Source organism: Nycticebus coucang, chromosome 12 (genome assembly GCF_027406575.1).
Source record: "Nycticebus coucang isolate mNycCou1 chromosome 12, mNycCou1.pri, whole genome shotgun sequence".
Lineage (NCBI taxonomy): Eukaryota > Metazoa > Chordata > Mammalia > Primates > Lorisidae > Nycticebus > Nycticebus coucang.
In genome coordinates, this window is record NC_069791.1 from 16,177,501 (window position 1) to 16,197,921 (window position 20,421).

The 20,421-nt window shown below is 45.3% G+C and overlaps 1 protein-coding gene across 8 annotated transcripts in view; it reads left to right on the forward strand.

The window, feature by feature from the left end:
* The window catches only part of RACGAP1 (Rac GTPase activating protein 1), a 66,865-nt gene that overhangs the window by 13,997 nt on the left and 32,447 nt on the right, over positions 1–20,421 (forward strand). The window contains exon 1 of one of the 8 annotated variants that reach the window (XM_053554975.1): positions 10,038–10,201. The exons of 6 other annotated variants lie outside the window; for them this stretch is intronic. The gene's annotated coding sequence lies outside the window, so the exon portion shown is untranslated. Of the gene's footprint in view, positions 1–10,037; positions 10,202–18,963; positions 18,993–20,421 lie in introns of those variants that run through there. One more of the 8 variants, XM_053554976.1, reaches the window with a different exon arrangement.

The window sequence follows — 20,421 nt, forward strand, 5'->3', positions numbered from 1 at the left end:
CACACGGCTCACAGCAACCTCTACTCTTGGGCTTACGTGATTCTCTTGCCTCAGCCTCCCGAGTAACTGGGACTACAGGCATGTGCCACAACGCCCGGCTACTTTTTTGTTGCAGTTTGGCCGGGGCTGGGTTTGAACCTGCCACCCTCGGCATATGGGGCCGGCGCCCTACTCACTGAGCTACAGGCGCCGTCAATTTACATAATTTTTTATGTAAACATAATAAGTGTTTTAATTTTTTTTGAGACAGAGTCTCACTATATCACACTTGGTAGAGTGCTGTGGTGTCACAGCTCACAGCAACCTCAAACTCTTGGGTTTAGTGATTCTCTTGCCTCAGTCTCCTGAGTAGCTTGGACTGTAGGTGCCTGCCATAACACCCAGCTATTTTTGTTGTAGTTGTCACTGTTTAGCTGGCCCAGGCTGGGACCGAAACCACTACCCTTGGTGTATGTGGTAGGCACGAAGCCAACTCTTTTTTTTGAGACAGAGTCTCAGTATGTTGCCCTCTGTAGAGTACAGTGGCGTCACAGCTCACAGCAACTTCAAACTCTTGGGCTTAAATCATTCTCTTGTCTCAGCCTCCCAAGTAGCTGGGACTACAGGCATCTGCCACAACTCCTGGCTATTTGTTGTTGTTGTTGTTGCTGTTGTTGTCGTTGTTGTTTAGTAGGCCCTGGCCAGGTTCTAACCCGCTAACTTTTAGTGTATGTGGCTGGCACAGTAACCACTGTGCTACAGGCACCAAGCAGGCTTCACATTTTATTCTGAAGAGCAGTGGTTCTCAAAGTGTGGTTCCCAGAGCAGTAGCATCAGTATCACCTAGGAATACTGTATGTTAGAAATCCAAGTTTTCACCTACCAAATCAGTAACTGTATGATGGGATCCAGCAATCTGTTATTTTATTTTATTTATTTATTTTTTGAGGCAGAGTCTCACTATGTTGCCCTGGGTAGAGTGTTATGGCATCACAGCTCACAGCAACCTCAAACTCTTGAGCTTAAGTGATTCTTTGGCCTCAGCCTCCCAGGTAGCTGGGACTACAGGCACCCACCACAACGCCCGGCTATTTTGGGGTTGCAGCCATCATTGTTGTTTGGCGCCCAGGCTGGATTCCAACCCACCAGGTCAGGTGTATGTGGCTGGCGCCCTAGCCGCGCAGCTTGTTTTTGTTTTTTGAGAATCACTCTGTTGCCCAGGCTAGAGTGCCATGGCCTCATAGCTCACAGCAATCACAAATCCATCTTCTTGCCTCAGCCTTTTGAGTAGCTGGGAGTACAGGTGTCTGCCACAACAGCCGGCTAGTTTTTCTATTTTTTAGTAGAGATGGGGTCTCACTCTTGCTCAGGCTGATCTCAAACTCCTGAGCTCAAGCAATCCACCCACCTGGGCCTCCCAGAGCGCTAGGATTCCAGGTGTGAGCCAGTGCACCACACCCCATTTGTTTTTGTTTTGATGAGAGGGAAAAGGATGATCAGGAGAGAGGAAAGAAACAGAGAGGAAAATGGGAAGAGGGATACAAAATAATACTCACGGAGTACTTGCTATGTGCCAGGCACTGCGCTAAGAGCTTTGTAAACCCCAATAGCCCCATTATCATTCCCGTTTGGCACGGAGAAGTTAAACTGCCCACCGCGCAGGTCCTAAGTGGTGGAAGTATAACTCCAGAGTGGGTGTATTTATTTAACCACTATGCTTTACTGCATCTCTTAGAGAAATAGAAGAAAATAAGAAAATCTTCAATGGCTCACTAGTGTCTCGGGAAGCACATTTAATTTATTCAGCCTGGTATTCAAGGTCCCTCACTCAGTGCTCTCAAAATCCCTTCTATCCGCCCCCCTCAGCCAAAATCCTTGCGCTTCGGTCACACTAGATTGAGTCCTCTTAACACGTGCTGCCTGCTTCACTTCCCCATCTCCTGCTCGTTGGAGTCAAACTCATCCTTCAAAGGTCTCCTTTTCTGGTGGACTCTCCTTATTCCCAGCCGGAAGTGGGCTCTCTCTGCCTGAACCCCTAGATCACAGTCTCCCCCGCACCCCGCGCTTTGGCTACCTGCCTTTGCTTTTTTTTTTTTTTTTTGCTGTATTTGGCCAGGGCTGGGTTTGAACCCACCACCTCAGGCATATGGGGCCAGTGCCTTACTCTTTTGAGCCACAGGCACCGCCCCTGCCTTTGCTTTCGGCTCACCCCGGCTCCGCCTCTGTGCTTAGCGGAGGGAGCGCTGATCTTAGAATCGTGGAAGGGAGCGAGAACTCGGAAGGCCCAGAGAACACAGAAGGAACCGGTAGGCAGAAACCCAGTGAAGGAGAGAGAATGAAGACAAACGCTGGGCCGTGGCCAGTAGGACCGGCCCTGCCCCAATCCTCCCTCACTGCCCGGGGACCTACAGGGGCAGTTTCTCAGTCAGGACACCTGGGCAGGAGGCTTGCTCTTGGGGCGGTGGGGGCGGCGGGGCGCGGGCGTATGCGGAAGGCCACCTGAGTCCTCCCCACTGGCGTGCATGCCATCGGCGGCTCCTCCTGGCGCCGAGCGGTGGCGCCCCTCTCGCAGCCTCACCTTCCGCGCGGGATGGTAATAAACCCTCCGACGGCGCGTTCCAGCCATTACCTCCCTGGCACCTCAGAACCCCCGGACAGTGGGGCTCACCAGGTGCGGGAGATTCAATAACCAGGTAAAAAAAATCTCAGCTTTCATAAGTGGAAGAGTTGGGAATTGAACCGAAGCTTTTTGGGCATCACATCATCTGCTTTTCCCATTATAGGTGCGGCCACAGGACGCCTTCTTACCCAGAGAACTGTAGTTCAGGAAGAAAGAAAGTTAGGAGCCCCTTGCACACACTCACACTCCTTTCGGTTGCTTTCTTCTCTCCCGGGAGGGTGCAGCAGAGAAAGGGGTTGAATGGGATGGGAAGAGTGTAGTGGTGCTTTGGGTAGAAGGAGGTGTAGGAGGGACAGTGTCTCCAACTCCCATCCATTATTTGGGACACGTGAATTGGGTGGTGGGGAGAAATGCTACCACCACCCCACTGAACTCAACTCACTTCCACTTGAATGGCTATTTATTGGAGTTACAAAAGCAAGAGAATATGATAGTAAACAAAAGGAGTACTATCCCGTGTTCTCTGAAAGCTTATAGTTTAGTAGGGAAAATAAGGAATATTTACTGAGTGCTAATTGTGTGCCAGGAACTATGCTAAGTGTCTTACAAGGATAGGACATTTATTCCTCTCAACAACCCCATGAAATAGGTATTATTATTATTTCTAGTTATGGATGAGTGAGCCAAGGCACAGCTGTTTTGTGGACAGCCATATAAAGGTAACTGGAAGAGCCAGGAAGACAAACGAACAAGGTGACAAATATAAAAGGGGGATGATGAAGTGCTAGGGAGTTTGTAGCAAAGGCCTAGAGCCAGGCATTTTACTGCCCTAAGGAGGGCAGTAAAAGTTTAAGCTATCTAGAAGGGTGAGTAGAATTTATCCAGACGAAGAGGCAGTGGGAGATTGAGATATCACTCGATCCCAGTGAGAATAGTCCATTTGATAAAGTCCCAAAGCAACGAATGCTGGTGTGGATGTGGAAAGAAAGGAACAGTCATACACTGTTGGTGGGACTGCAAACTAGTACAGTCCCTATGGATAGTATGGAGATTCCTCAAAGAACTGAGGAATTTTATCATAAAGACACCTGCACTCATGGGGAGGTGCCCATGGCTCAAAGGAGTAGGGCGCCGGCCCCATATGCCAGAGGTGGTGGGTTCAAGCCCAGTCCTGGCCAAAACTCCAAAAAAAAAAAAAAAAAGACACCTGCACTCAAATGTTTATAGCAGCACAATTCACAGTTCACAAGTTCTCAAACTCCTGAACAGAATAATCCTGCCTGGCCTCCAAGAGCGCTAGGATTACAGGTGTGAGCCACCAAGCCCAGGTAGAATTACATTTTTAAAAGATCACTCAGTTCAAAGATAGGATCTTATAGGGTAAGAGTAGGGTGGGGTAAGTTGTACAAGTCCAGCATCAGATTCCCCCAATTTAAAGTGCTGATATTTTGTGTGGCATGTAATTATTCATTATTTATATTTAACTTATTTGTTAAATTGCTTTAAATATCGATTATCTTGAAAAAAGATCACTCAAGGCATAAGAAAGCAAGGTAGGGGTAAACAGTTTCATTGGTGGTTTGAGTGGTGCCAGAAGGAAAGACAGAAGTAGGCTCATAAAAAAGATCGCTACTTAAGAATTGTACTCAGGGGCTCGGCGCCTGTGGCTCAAGTGGCTAAGGTGCCAGCCACATACACCTAAGCTGGTGGGTTCGAATCCAGCCCAGACCCGCCAAACAACAATGGGCCTATGGCTAATGCAAAAAGTAGCTGGGCATTGTGGTGGATTCCTGTCGTCACAGCTACTTGGGAGGCGGAGGCACGAGAATCGCTTGAGCCCAGGTGTTGGAGGTTGCTGTGAGCTGTGATGCCGCAGCACTCTACCCAGGGTGACAGCTTGAGGCTCTGTCTCAAAAAAAAAAAAGAATTGTACTCAGGGCTTAGTGCCTATAGCTCAGTGGTTAGGGTGCCAGCCACATACACTGAGGCAGGCCGTTCAAACCCAGCCCAGGCTTGCTGAACAACCATGACAATTGCAACAAAAAAATAGCCAGGCATTGTGGTGGGCACCTGTAGTCCCAGCTACTTGGGAGGCTGAGGCAAGAGATTTGCTTATGCCCAAGAGTTGGAGGTTGCTGTGAGCTGCGTGAGGCCATGGCATTCTACTGAGGGCGACAAGGAAGACTCTGTCTCAAAAGAAAAAAAAAATAATAATTGTACTCAGTAATTGGGGTGTGAGGGAGAGACACCTGAGGCTCACTCCTGAGGTCTAATCATTTAATTAGTTCATTTCATTTCTTTCATTGATGTCATGAATGTCTTCTCCACTTGTCCCTTCCTTCTCCTCCCCGCTGTCACTGGCTGAAATCCAGTCTATCTTCAGATTTTTCTCTCTCCAGACCACATTTCCTGTCATCTTAGCATATGTTCTATACAGAACACAAATCTGTCAGGTCAGTCCAAGCACCATTGTACTGTCATTGAATCTTTCACAGAATAAAGCCCAATTCTTTCTTATTCAGTCTCTCCTCAGGCCAAAGCTTCCCCCAAAGCATCACTCTTACTGAACCCCTAACATCACCTGAAAGTAGAGGTAAATGTTCCTTCACAGTCCTAAACCTCCATGTGTTGTTTACCTGCAGTGTATTTATTATCTATATCATGGCCTCATTCCCCAGAGGTCACATGATTTTCCCATTGCCAGGGAATTTGCCTATTCACACTTCAACTCCCAGTGCAAGTAGCAAGCCTGTGTAGGCTTTTCTAGCAGTCCCACTCCTCAGAAAGGATTAATTGCTTCCTTGTCTGAGTTCCTAAAGAACTTTACACATGGGTGGCACCTGTGACTCAAAGGAGTAGGGTGCAAGCCCCATATGCCGGAGGTGGTGGGTTCAAGCCCAGCTCCAGCCAAATAAAACACTTTACACATGTCTCTGATATTTGTACTAATACTTATTTCATTGTACGATGGGCCTATGGCTAATGCAATCAACAAATGCCACTGACTTTGAGCGGTTGTTGGGAGGATTCAATAGAATAATATGAGGACGTCTCGAAAGTATCTGGCCATGTACTATGAAAAATAGAGACATACGGGGCGGCGCCTGTGGCTCAGTGAGTAGGGCACCGGCCCCATATGCCGAGGGTGGCGGGTTCAAACCCAGCCCTGGCCAAACTGCAACAAAAAAAAATAGCCGGGTGTTGTGGCCGGCGCCTGTAGTCCCAGCTGCTCAGGAGGCTGAGGCAAGAGAATCACGTAAGCCCAAGAGCTAGAGGTTGCTGTGAGCCGTGTGATGCCATGGCACTCTACCCGAGGGCGGTACGGTGAGACTCTGTCTCTACAAAAAAATAAAAAATAAAAAATAGAGACATACATGGCTGGATACTTTCTCAACAGCTCTCATATATGTGCAGTTAATATTTCCTATTTTAGGGCGGAGCCTGTTGCTCAGTTGGTAGGGCGCCAGCCCCATATACTGAGGGTGATGGGTTCGAATCCGGCCCCAGCCAAACTGCAACAAAAAAATAGCTGGGTGTTGTGGCGGGCGCCTGTAGTTCCAGCTACTTGGGAGGCAGAGGCAAGAGAATCGCCTAAGCCCGGGAGTTGGAGGTTGCTGTGAGCTGTGATGTCATAGCACTCTACTGAGGGTGATAAAGTGAGACTCTGTCTCTAAAAATATATATATATTTCCTATCTTAATAATTTAGCATTAATTTTTACAGTATTACAATTTATATATAAACTTTGATAATGTTTTAGGGCAGTGCCTGTGGCTCAATGGGGTAGGGCGCCTGTCCCATATGCCAGAGGTGGTGGGTTCAAGCCCAGCCCTGGCCAAAAACCACACACGAAAAAAATGTAGTCAGTTCTTTCTGCAAAAAAAAGAAAGAAAAAATAAGGGTGGCACCTGTGGCTCAAAGGGGCAAGGCGCTGGCCCCATATGCCAGATGTGGCGGGTTCAAACCCAGCCCCGGCCAAAAACTGCAAAAAAAAGAGATAATGTTTTACACATTATCTTTTTTTTTTTTTTTTTATAGAGACAGAGTCTCACTTTATGGCCCTCGGTAGAGTGCCATGGCATCACGCAGCTCACAGCAACCTCCAACTCCTGGGCTTAAGCGATTCTCTTGCCTCAGCCTCCCGAGTAGCTGGGACTACAGGCGCCCGCCACAACGCCCAGCTATTTTTTTTGGTTGCAGTTCAGCCGGGGCCAGGTTTCCACCCTCGGTATATGGGGCCGGTGCCTTACCGACTGAGCCACAGGCGCCGCCCTACACATTATCTTGATTGTTCTGGGAATAAACCTGTGAGATTGGGATGGAATTATTATTTCTTCTCTTCTTTTGTAGAGACAGAGTCTCACTTTATCACCCTCAGTAGAGTGCTGTGGCCTCACGCAGCTCACAGCAACCTCCAACTCCTGGGCTTAGGCAATTCTCTTGCCTCAGCCTCCCCAGTAGCTGGGACTATAGGCGCCCGCCCGGCTATCTCTTTGTTGCAGTTTGGCCGGGGCCGAGTTTGAACCTGCCACCCTCAATATATGGGGCCGGCGCCCTATTCACTGAGCCACAGACGCAGCCCTCTCTTTTTTTTTTTTGGAGACATAGTCTCATTATGTCGCCTTTGGTAGAGTGCTATGGCATCACAGCTCACAGCAACCTCTAACTTTTGGGCTTAAGAGACTCTCTTGTCAGGCGGCGCCTGTGGCTCAGTGAGTAGGGCGCCGGCCCCATATGCCGAGGGTGGCGGGTTCAAATCCAGCCCCGGCCAAACTGCAACAAAAAAATAGTTGGGCATTATGGTGGGCGCCTGTAGTCCCAGCTGCTCGGGAGGCTGAGGCAAGAGAATCGTGTAAGCCCAAGAGTTAGAGGTTGCTGTGAGCCGTGTGACGCCACAGCACTCTACCCGAGGGCGGTACGGTGACACTCTGTCTCTACAACAACAACAAAAAAGAGACTCTCTTGTCTCAGCCTCCCAAGTAACTGGGACTACACAACACCCAGCTAAATTTTGTTGCCATTGTCATTGTCGTTCAGCTGGCCTGAGCCAGTTTCGAACCGTTGGCCTCAGTGTATGTGGCTGGCGCTGAGCTGGAATTATTATTTCTATTTTATACTTGGAGGTAATGAAGTACAGAAGAGTTAAAAAGTGATAATGCAGCTGGCTTTAGTGGTATGCTTGCCATACAAATGTTCCATCACTATTTGTTTAAATGAAGTAAAGTTTCTAGTTGCAACATTTGTAATTTATTTCATTTTTTAAAAAATTTATTATTTTTAGTACTTTTTTTTTTTTTGAGACAGAGTCTCACTCTGTTGCCCAGCCTAGAGTGCCATGGCATCAGTCTAGCTCATGGCAACCTTAAACTCCTATGTACAAGCCACCCTCCTCCCGGAGCCTCCTGAGTAGAGTAGGTGGGACTACGGGAACCTGCCACAATGCCCGGCTAATTTTTTTCTGTTTTCAGTAGAGACTGGGTGTCATACTTGCTCAGGCTGGTCTTGAACTCCTGAGCTCAAACAATCCTCCTGCCTTGGTTCCCCAAAGTGCTATAATTATAGGTGTGAGCCACTGCACCTGGACTTATTTTTTTTTATAGACACGGCATCTCACTATATTGCTCAGGCTGGTCTCAAACTCCTGGCCTAAAGTGATCCTCCTCTCTTAGCCTCCCAAAGTTCTAGGATTGCAGGCATGAGCCACCCCACCTGGCCTATATTTTTGACAAATAAAAATTGTATATATTGGGTGGTGCCTGTGGCTCAGTGAGTAGGGTGTTGGCCCCATACATCGAGGGTGGTGGGTTCGAACCCGGCCTGGACAAACTGCAACAAAAAATAACTGGGCATTGTGGTGGGCACCTGTAGTCCCAGCTACTCGGGAGGATGAGGCAAGAGAATCCCCTAATCCCAAGAGCTGGAGTTTGCTGTGAGCTGTGACTCCACAGCCCTCTACCAAGGGCGACAAAATGAGACTCTGTCCCTTAAAAAAAAAAAAAAATTGTGGGTCGGTGCCTGTGGCTCAAGCGGCTAAGGCGCCAGCCACATACACCTGACCAGGCAGGTTCGAATCCAGCCCAGGCCCCCCAAACAACAATGATGGCTGCAACCAAAAAAAGTAGCTGGGCATTGTGGCGGGCCCCTATAGTCTCAGCTACTTGGGAGCCGGAGGCAGGAGAATCGCTTGAGCCCTGGAGTTAGAGGTTGCTGTGAGCTGTGACGCTACAGCACTCTACCCAAGGCAACAGCTTGAGGCTCTGTCTCAAGAAAAAAAAAAGTACTCTCTCAGCAATTTTCAAATATAGAATACATTCACCCAGCAAATGCAAGCAGTATAACCTGGCTCATTGTACCCTCAATGATTCTCTAACAATTAAAAAAAAAAAAAAAGGAACTCCTCCCCCTCCCAGCTATTAAAAAAACCAAAAATAAATAAAGAGTACATTGTTATTAACTATAGTCACCATGTTGCACAGTAGAGCTCCTGAACTTTCAGGTAACTGAAATTCTATATCCTTTGACCAACATCTTCCTAACCGCCGCCCCCTCTCCCCCCCACCAATCTGTGATCTTTCTTTTAAACCATACTGGCAGTATGTTTTCGAATTGGGGGATAGCCATTCATTACTGAGTAGGACACGATCATGGGAAGAAAGATTAGAAAAGTTAAGAGTATATTACACGTAGTAAGCATGAGAGAGTTCTTTGATACTTGGTTGTACATAAAATGTATTTTTCAGTATTGAGTCTAGGTTTTTAAAAGGTATGAAAGTCCTTGTGGTAGCGGACATAATATATTTATTAAATGGAATTATAGCACTTTCACTTTCTGTTTATTTTTGTTTTCTCGAGCTATCTCCTTCATTTGTAGCTACTGGACAGCAGAGACCATATTATACTTATTTTTCTGATTTCTGGTGCAGCGCTTGTTAGGAATTTGGCGCAGGTAACACGCGATAAACGAAAGCCTGAATGAATGCTCAGTCAATATGGTTGAAAATGAATGGTCTTCTATTTCCTTCTGGAATTCTTTCTGTTCTCCAATGAGACCCGACATTGTTCAGGTAGTTTTTCCCAAGAGCCCCATTTCCCTGCTGGGGGAAGGCAGTAAAGTCAAGAATAATTTCCCATCCAGAAGTAACACTTTCTATGATGATGCCACTGCTCTATAGCCCAGGTGGGACCCTGTCTTAAAAAAAAAAAAAATATGCCCACATGCCCTTAGTCAACATGGTATCTTGATGACTTCTGGAAAGGGCGGCCGAAGAAACCCTATTGACCTTAGTCACAATGGCTACTTTTGCCTTCGCTCTGTCGAGAATGCGCATGCTCACAGCTGTTCCCGCCTCCGCCTCGTGATTCTGACGCGTGCGTCCTAACCTAGGGGGAGGTGCGGGAGGAATAAGTTTCTCTGTGATTGGTTGGTGCAGGATTTCAAACCCGAGCCGGCCGCGCGTTGCTGCCCTGCCGTTGGATGAGTCGCGGAGGGAAGTGGAAAGACAGTTTAGGTGGTGCCAAGCGACCTGGCGAAGTGAGTGCTAGGGCTGCGCTACGGTGTGCATCTGACGTTGGATTGTAGCAGTAAGGCGAGCGTCCGACGTGGTGAGCCGCGACACCGCGAGGGTCCAAGAGAGGACCGGCACCTACTACCTCTCCACTCCGGCTTCCCTGGGCGGGGGCTGAAAGTGCCTGGGGCTTCTTTCTTGGAGTCTGGTTTGGCGGGGGGGAGGGTGGCATCTTTTTGAGGTGTTGGCTTGAGCCTCACCCCAAAGAAGTTACTCTCACTTATTAGAGTTTGGGAGTAAGAGTATAACAGCCTTCATCCTTTTCGGTGGAACAGGGTGTTTTCAAAGAGAAAGGCCCTGATGTTTGAGAGGCCGGGGCGGACTGTCCTCTGCGGCCTGTGTCTGTCTAGGCAGCCTGTGTCTCTCTGGGTAACCTGTGTCTGTCTAGGTAGCTTGTGTCTGCCTAGGTAACCTGTGTGTCTCTGGGTGGCCTGTGCCTGTCTAGGTAGCCTGTGTTTGTCTAGGTAGGCTGGCCGAGGCAATGACATCTCGTCCTTCCTATTCTACTTCTTAGCCTCAGTAACAACGAGGCCTTACTTTTACATTTTCATGTACATTTCTCTTCACAAGATTTCATTCGTGGATGGAGGGTGTGTGTAGGAAAGTAGAGTTCAGTGGAACAAAAAGCTTTTTCTTTAAAAATAAATATTAATGACAGTATCTTTCTAATGTGACTGCTAAGTAGTAAACTTTTCAAGTTATTTTATTTATTTATTTATTTTTGAGACAGTCTCAAGCTGTCGCCCTGGGTAGAGTGCTATGGTGTCACAGTTCACAGCAACCTCCAACTCTTGGGCTTCCGATTCTCTTGCCTCAGCCTCCCAAGTAGCTGGGACTATAGGCGTTCGCCACAACCCCCGGCTATTTTGGTTGTAGTTGTCATTGTTGTTTAAGCAGGCCTGGGCAGGATTTGAACCCACTAGCTTCAGCAGCTGGCGCCCTAGCTGTTGAGCTACAGGCGCCGAGCCCTTTTCAAGTTATTGTAGGTGTTTAGTAAAGGTTCCTTTCCTATAGCTTAGTCATTCAACAGGTATTTCCTAGGTGCAAAGTGTAAGTAGAAGACAATTTTATTTGAATTTAAAGGAGCATGTCGTTTATTTGGGTTGATAGAACTTAAAAAAAGATAACTGGTGAATCTGGTAGGCCTGTACACTGTTGAGAGTGCTGTACTAATGTCTAAAGGACATTTCTTTTTTTATAATTTTTTTTTTTTAATTTTGCAGTTTTTGGCTGGTGCTGGGTTTGAACCCGCCACCTCCAGCATCTGGGGCCAGCGTCCTACTCCTTTGAGCCACAGGCGCCGCCCTAAAGGACATTTTTAATATTCTATTAGAAAATATTTTGGCAATTCCGAACACAGTGGCTCAAGCCTGTAATCCTAGTGCTCTGGTAGGCCAAGGCGGGTGGGTTGCTTGAGCTCAGGAGTTTGGGACTACCCTGAGAAAGAGCAGCCCCATCTCTTAAAAAAAAAAAAAAAAAATCTAGCTGGGCATTATAGCCGGATCCAGCTATTTTTTTCTACTTTTGGTAAAGACTAGTCTTGAACTCTTGACCTCCCAGAGTGAGACAGGCCTTAAGAATTTATTAATCTGGCAGTGCCTGTTGCTCAGTGGAAGGGGCACCGGCCCCATATACCAAGGGTGGAGGGTTTGAACCTGGTCCCAGCCAAACTGCAATAAAAAAATAGCTGGGCATTCTGGCGAGCGCCTGTAGTCCCAGCTACTGGGGAGGCTGAGGCAAGAGAATTGCCTAAGCCCAGGAGTTGGAGGTTGCTGTGAGCTGTGACGCTACAGCACTCTACTGAGGGTGATAAAGTGAGACTCTGTCTCTGAAAAAAAAAACAAAACAAAACAAAACAGAATTTACTAATCATTTACCAAGTGTCAGGCACTCTTCTAGGCACCAGTGGCTCAGTCAGAACAAAACAGATAAAAATCTCTACTTTCTTGGAGCTTAAATATTGTGGAGACATATATTAAACTAGATAAGTAAACACAGACAGTCCCCAAGTTGCCAACATTTGACTTACAACTAGTACTTACAAAGTGTGGCTACTATAGGTAACAGGTAAATGTACCTGTTCCAACTTACATATACATTCAACTTAAGAACAAACCTGCAGAACCTATCTCTGTCATAACCCAGGGACTGCCTGTATGGGATATAAGTATGTTAGATGGAGATAAGTGCTTTAAGGAGCAAAAAAAGAGCAGGGAAGTTGGGGAAAGGCTACAATTTGAAAAGGAGTGATTAGGATAGACCTCACTAAGTTACAGGTAAATGATGACCTGAAGGGGATAAGGGAGTGACTCACTGTGGAAGAGATTCCTGGTGGAAGTAGCTGAAAACTGGAAATTCCCTAAAATGTTTAAAGAAGAGAATGTTTAAACAAGAGTTATTCTTTAGTTCTTTAGAATTTAATGGAAACATAATAATAAAAACCAAAACACAAAATTGCATATAATGTACGATTGCAACTATGTGAAATATGAGTGTATAGGAGCAAAGATTAGATAAGGAAGTAAACGAATTGTTTAGGATATGAGGTTTTTATTTATTATTTATTTATTCATTTATTTTGAGATAGTCTCACTTTATCGCCCCCTAGTAGAGTGCTGTGGCATCAGAGGCTCACAGCAACCTCAGACTCTTGGGCTCAAGTGATTCTCTTGCCTCAGCCTCCCAAGTAGCTGGGACTACAGGTACCTACCACAGTGCCTAGCTTTTTTTAGAGACAGGGTCTTGCTCTTGCTCAGGCTGGTCTTGAACTTGTGAGCTCAGGCGATCCACCCACCTTGCCCTCCCAGAGTGCTTAGATTATAAGTGTGAGCCATTGAGCCGGCTGAGGTTTTTATTTTACTATTATATTTTTTGAGACAGTCTCACTATGTCGCCCTCAGTAGAGTGCTGTGACATCATAGCTCACAGCAACCTCAACCTCTTGGGCTTAAGCGATGCTTAGGACAATACACCTACTTCGGCCTCCCAGAATACTAGGATTACAGGTGTGAGCCCCGGCCCCTGTTTTACTATTTATTTATTTTTATTTTTTTGAGACAGAGTCTCACTATGTTGCTCTCGGTAGAGTGCCATGGTGTCACAGCTCACAGCAACCTCCAAGCCTTGGGTGTAAGTGATTCTCTTGCCTCAGCCTCCCAAGTAGCTGGGACTATAGGCACCCGCCACAACGCCTGGATATGTTTTGTTGCAGTTGTCGTTGTTTTAGCTGGCCTGGGCTGGGTTCAAACCCATCAACTTTGGTATATGTGGCTGGCGCCATGACCACTGCTACAGGTGCCGACCCTATTTTACTATTTAAAAATAATATTTATGAACATAGAAAGATTAAACATACGAGGCAGCATTTTTATTTATTTATTTTTTGAGACAGAGTTTCACTATATTGACCTTAGTAGTGTCGCTCTCGGTAGAGTGCCTTAGCGTCATAGCTCACAGCACCCTCAAACTCTTGGGCTTAAGCAATTCTCTTGCCTCAGCCTCCCAAGTAGTTGGGACTACAGGCGACTGCCACAGCGCCTGGCTATATTTTGGTTGTAGTTGTGTCGTTGTTGTTTGGCAGTCCTGGGCTGGGTTCGAACTCGCCAGCTCCAGCGTATGTGACTGGCGCCCAAGCCACTGAGCTATAGGTGTCAAGCCGAGGAAGCATTTTTTTTTTTTTTTTGAGACAGAGTCTCAAGCTGTCGCCCTGGGTAGAGTGCTGTGATGTCACAGCTCATAGCAACCTGAAACTCTTAGGCTTAAGCTATTCTCTTAATTGCCTCAGCCTCCCAAATAGCTAGGACTACAGGCACCTTACACAATGCCTGGCTTTTTTTTTTTTTTTTTTTTTTTTTTTTGTAGAGACAGAGTCTTACTTTATGGCCCTCGGTAGAGTGCTGTGGCCTCACACAGCTCACAGCAACCTCCAACTCCTGGGCCCAAGCGATTCTCTTGCCTCAGCCTCCCGAGTAGCTGGGACTACAGGCGCCCGCCACAACGCCCGGCTATTTTTTGGTTGCAGTTTGGCCAGGGCCGGGTTTGAACCTGCCACCTCGGTATATGGGGCCGGCGCCTTACCGACTGAGCCACAGGCGCCGCCCCTTTTTTTTTTAGAGAAAGAATCTTATTTTGTTGCCCTCCGTAGAGTGCTGTGGCTTAACAGCTCTCAGCAACCTCCAGCTCTTGGGCTTAGGCAACTCTTGGCTCAGCCTCCTGAGTAGCTAGGACTACAGGCGCCCTCCACAATGCCTGGCTATTTTCTGTTGCAGTTCGGGTTCGAACCGGCCACCCTCGGTATATGGGGCTGGTGCCCTACTCACTGAGCCACAGGTACCGCCCTATATATATATATTTTTTTTTTTTTTGGTTGTAGTTGTTGTTTGGCGGGCCCAGGCTGGATTCTAACCTGCCAGCACTGGTGTATGTGGCTGGTGCCCCAGCTGCTTGAGCTACAAGCGCCGAGCCCGAGGCAGCATTTTTATATCTGTCTTGAGTGCTGTAGCTAGTAAAGGTCATTTTGGACTAAATGGTTAGAAAAGGCCTCAGTGAATTGGTAAGACTTATTCTAGACATTGAAGATCAGAAGACTTCAGAATGGGAAGAATTCACAGAAAAAAAACACAAAATCTTAGTATATCGAACTGATGGTGATTTTTTTGAAAAACCATAACTCAACTCTTCCTTACTTTACTCTTCATTCATGTTTAACTGTTGGCATTTTGTTTACTCTCTCTGCAGTTTTTTGCTCATAGGAATATTTGGTTTTGACTGGGCATGGTGGCTCATGCCTGTAATCCTAGCATTTTGGGAGGCAGAAGGCAGCAAGATCTCTTGAGCTAGGGAGTTTGAGACCACAAGAGTCTCTACTAAAAAAAAAAAAAAAAAAAGAAAGAAAAAATTACCTGGGTGTTTGTGGCAGGTGCCTGTAGTCCCAGCTACTTGGGGAGGAGTTTGAGGTTGCTGTGAGCTATGATGCCATGGCAGTCTAGCCTGGGCAACAGAGTAAGACTCTGTCTCAAAAAAAAAAAAAAAAAGAAAGAAAGAATATTTGTTTTACGATAATCCTTCTGCCTGCCAGTTGTATAGAGACTTTGGATATGGTGAAACATAAGCCAGAATCCAGATATTTGGGGAAAAAGAATTGTTCTCACATGGGTTCATATGAGAAAAATCTTAAAGTATTGAGACTTTTCTCTGGGAATGATTTTTCTTGGCAGCCGGGAACCTATATTGTTGATTTCTTGGGATTTCCAGATTTAGTAATGTTTGTGAGAATGTTTTTCATTAAAACACTTTCCTAAAACACTCAAGCAGTCTTTCATTGCTTTGTCTTGTGACATTTAATACCCTTGATGCATCTAAAAAAGCTGACGTTCAGGTCTCTTAAAAATGTTTGTAGGGGGAGGAAGAACAGGATAGAGACTTTTCCTAGGATACCCTGCAGTAAGATCTGTAATAGTCCATTATTCTGAAGGAAGATGTCTGTCTCTTGGCTGGGTGATTGAAATTAAATTGGGGGCTCAAAGCAATCAGATCAAGCTGAGACTCTTTCATGGTGTTGCCAAATTGCTCCCTTAGGGATACTCACAATTTGGGAATCTGTAACATAGTGACTTCTCCACCTCTGGGGCTCCACATTAATAACAGCTGAGCTTCTCTAGCACCTTTTTGTTTAAAGTGCTCTACAAACTGATTTCCTTGCTAGTCACAGGGATCATTTCAGCTTTTCCCAACGGCAGCAGCCTCAGTTGTGGAAAGTGACAGCTGTTTTACAGCTGCAAAGCAATGTACTACAATATGACTTTGTTTTTGTCAGTGTATCTCCTAGCTATGAAGCTAAATAATAAAAGGGGAGAAATAAACAAGTTATACATGAGGGTGAAAATGTGCCCCAGTAGGAAAATTAAGATCATTTTCAATTGAGGTTGAATAGGATGGTAAATTTTCACTTTTTGAGTTACAGTTTGGTCGAGTTGTCAGAGTTAGTACTGATTCAGAAAGATATTTTTGTCATCTATAAATAATTCCTGAGAGTCACTTCTGTAGAATGTTAATAAAAATATATGGTCCCCTAGCATATAAAGAGAAGAGGATTATATTCTGCTAGTGCTGTTTTTGGATTACCCTAAATAAACCTGTGTTAGAGGAGAAACTAACTCTTCAGAAGCCTTATCTTGAACAGCGTGCTTAAAAGCCTAGACCTGGTCAGGTTTTGCCATCTGGATTTTTCTTAGTCTGGGTTATAGCTATGATCTCTGTTTTACATATATTATTCTTTGTATGGCACACTGTGATCTGGAGGAAATGCCTCATTCATATTTTTATAACATAATTTCTCTTCAGTATGTTAGGTTAGAAGGAACATAGATTTTTGTACTCAGCCCTGGGTTTTCGATGTGAGCTCAGTGGTTAGTAGTCATTTAAGGTCTCTGAGCCTTAGTTGTCCATTGTCTGTAAAGTGGAGATAATAAAGTTAGTAAATTCACATAAAGAAAATGTATGGGCTCGGCACCTGTGGCTCAAACGGCTAAGGCACCAGCCACATACACCTGAGTTGGTGGGTTTAAATCCAACCTGGGCCCACCAAACAACAATGACGGCTGCAACCAAGAAGGAAAAAAAAAAATAGCTAGGCGTTGTGGCCTGCGCCTGTAGTCCCAGCTACTTGGGAGGCGGAGGCAGGAGAATCGCTTGAGCCCAGGAGTTGGAGATTGTTGTGAGCTGTGATGCTACGCCACTCTACCCAGAGCAACAGCTTGAGGCTCTGTCTCCAAAAAAAGAAAAGAAACGTGAAGTGTCTTGTGTCCAGATCACTTCAAAGGTACCTACTAAATATTGATTTCTTTTATTTCTAACTATAAGCATTAGTTAAAAGAATGGTCTAAAGTTCAGAATTTAGTGATATGCTCATATGAAGACAACTTAGCCTAGTTAAAAAAACTAGATTTGGGAATTACTGTATTAGGATGTAAATAACAGCTGCCAGACCAAAATCAAATCAAAACAAAAAATATAAACCCACTTTATACCTATTACAATATACCTTATATTTTGATAGTAAGATTCTATTTATACATTATAAAATTTTTACTTACATTATTTTATATCCCATGAAGTAAATAGGGCAAGTGTTATTGTTTCTACTTTAGAGATGAGTCTTAGAATTTAAGTGATGTACCAAAAGTAGTTATACTACTTTATCCTAGGACTTCTGCTCTCTAACCTACCTTTTTTAATTGTTTTTTTTTTTTTTTTTTTTGACAGAGCCTCAAGCTGTCACCCTGGGTAGCTGTCAACCTCCAGCTCCTAGGCTCAAGAGATTCTCTTGCCTCTGCCTCCCAAGTAGCTGGGTCTACAGGCTCCCGCCACAACGCCTGGGTATTTTTTGGTTGCAGCTATCGTTGTTTGGTGGGCCCTGGCTGGATTCGAACCCACCAGCTCTGGTGTATGTGGCTGGCGCCTTAGCTGCTTGAGCCACAGGCGCCGGGGCCTTAATTGTTCTTTTTAAGCTATATTATGCATTGTTGATTGACATTGAGGTAGAATGAAAATTCTTTCTTTCTTTTTGAGACAGGGTTTGGCTCTAATGCTCAGGCTAGAGTGTGATAGCATCTTCATGGCTCACAGCAATCTCAGACTCCTGGGCTCATGCAATCCCCCTACATCAGCCTCGGAGTAGCAGGGGCTATAGCAGCTGTTGTCAATCCACAGAAAATGTTTTAAAGGGCCGCGGTATTAGGAAGGTTGAGAGCCACTGGGCTATAGGCATGTGCCACCATGCCCAGTTTATTTTTCTATTTTCTATTTTTTTGTAAGAGATGAGGTCTCTCTATGTTGGGCAGAGTGGTCTTAAACTCCTGGGCTTAAGTGATCCTCCTGCCTTGGCCTCTCAAAGTGGTAGGATTATAGGCATGAGCCACTGTGCCTGGCCTGGAAATAACGTTTGTTTTTTTTGACAGATTATCAAGCTGTCACCCTAGGTAGAGTGCCATGTTGTCATAGCTCACAGCAACCTCCAACTCTTAGGCTCAAACAATCCTCTTGCCTCAGGTTTTCTATTTTTAGTAGAGACAGAGTCTCGCTTTAATTCAGGCTGGTCTTGAACTCGTGAACTCAGGCAATCCACTTGCCTCGGCCTCCCAGAGTGTTAGGATTATAGGCGTGAGCCACTGTGCCTCGCCCCTGGAAATTTCTTTCTTTCTTTTTTTGAGACAGACCCTCAAGCTGTCGCCCTGGGTAGAGTGCTGTGGCATCATAGCTCACAGCAACCTCCAACTCCTGGGCTTAAGCGATTCTCTTGCCTCAGCCTCCCAAGTAGCTGGGACCACAGCAGGCAACCACCACAATGCCCGGCTTTTTTTTTTTTTTGGTTGCAGCTGTTGTCGTTTGGCAGGCCCAGGCTGGATTCGAACTCGCCAACTTAGATGTATGTGGCTGGCGCCTTAGCCGCTTGAGCCACAGGCGCCAAGCCTGGAAATTTCTTTGATGATAATGTCATGAGTATATTCATGTGTGTTTTTTCTGACTTCCATTTATGAAATATTTGTGTATAAGCATTGTGTTAAATTTGTTTTTGTTTGTTTGGTTTGTTTGTTTTGAGACAGAATCTCAGTAACCTCAAACTCAGGCTATCCCCTTGTCTCAGCCTTCCCAGTAGCTGGGACTATAGGCACCCTCTACAATGCCCAGCTAGTTTTTCTATTTTTAGTAGAGATGGGGCTCACTTTTTGCTCAGACTGGAATACTGTGTGTTTGTGTAAGACAGTAGTACCAAATATAAGGTTTTTCTCCTTTTTTACAGTCTACCTGAGACAGAGGGCAGAAACATGGTAAGTTAAATGAAAGTGCAAGGTGTGTGTCTCAGTGGTAACTGAGCAAAGCATTGGGGTAAAGACTGGAGGCAGGGAGCTCAACTAAAGTGAGCGATGACAACCTGCAAGTGATAAGGGAAACAAAATTTTGGAGGGACACATGAGAGAAAAGTCCATGAGGTTTGATGATTATACTTGTCAGAGGGGGAGTGACCAAAGGTGATTTATTTTTATTTATTTTTATTTTTTTAAGAGACAAAGTCTCACTTTATCACCCTTGGTAGAGTGCTGTGGTATCATGGCTCACAACAACCTCCAACTCCTGGGCTTAGGCAATTCTCTTGCTTCAGCCTCCCAAGAATCTGGGACCACAGGCACTCGCCACAACACCCGGCTATTTTTTGTTACAGTTTGGCCTGGGCTGGGTTCGAACCCGCCACCCTCAGTATATGGGGCTGGCGCCCTACCCACTGAGCCACAGGCACTGCCCAAAGAGATTGGTTTTGAAGTTTGGAATTGAGTGACTTGGAGAATGATTAAAAACAGGGAAGTCAAAATTGATAGTAGTATAGAGGTAGCTTAGTGGATAGGGTTGTTGATGTCTGTGGGGGGAGAGTAGTACAACATTTCAGAATCAAGTACATCATCAGGGCATCCCAAGCAAATTGAAAGCAACAGGATAGCTAGGAGTTAGGAGAGAGACTAGGTCTGGAGAGATAAATTGGTGAGTTATCTGTAGAGATATAATGGCGAAAGTGGAATAGTTTGATAAGTTGTGAGGTTGGAGAATTGAACTTTAGGAATTGTTTGGTGTTGGGAGGGAAGAATAAAGGAAAATCAATATCAGACTATTTATAAAACTAATTGTGGAGACTATGAATGTCTGATAGAGCTGAGTATTAACCTCTTTTTGTTTAATAATAGAATACTGGGAGTTTAGTTAAACAGCTATCTCCTAAGCACTGGGCATCACTGGAGAAGAACACTTGTATATATGTATATTGCTTTAGTTGTATGTGTGCCAGTTACTGTGGGGAGGTGATGTTCCCATAAAGGTGCTCTGTGTCTTTTGTGTTTTCAAGAGGGTATATCCCCCAACCCTCAGGGAGTGGTGTACACAAAGAACATAGAGAAGAAGAATGGATTAGAACTTAAAAAATGTGTTGTTTTTTTTAAGGGACTGTCTTGATCTCTCTCACCTTTTTTCCTTCACTAGAGGAACCCACTTCCGACTCTCTTTGGAAGTGCTCTAAACTTTCTCTTTGTTCTTCCTAATAAAATTTTTCTTTGTTACATTGAAAAAAAAAATAAGGGAACTGTCTTAGTTCGATTCTGCTGCTATAAGAAAATGTTTTAGATTGGGTAATTTATAAATAACACAAATTGTTTTTTACAGTTCTGAAAAGTCCAAGATCAAGTTGCCAGTAGATTCTAGTCTGGGTAAGGG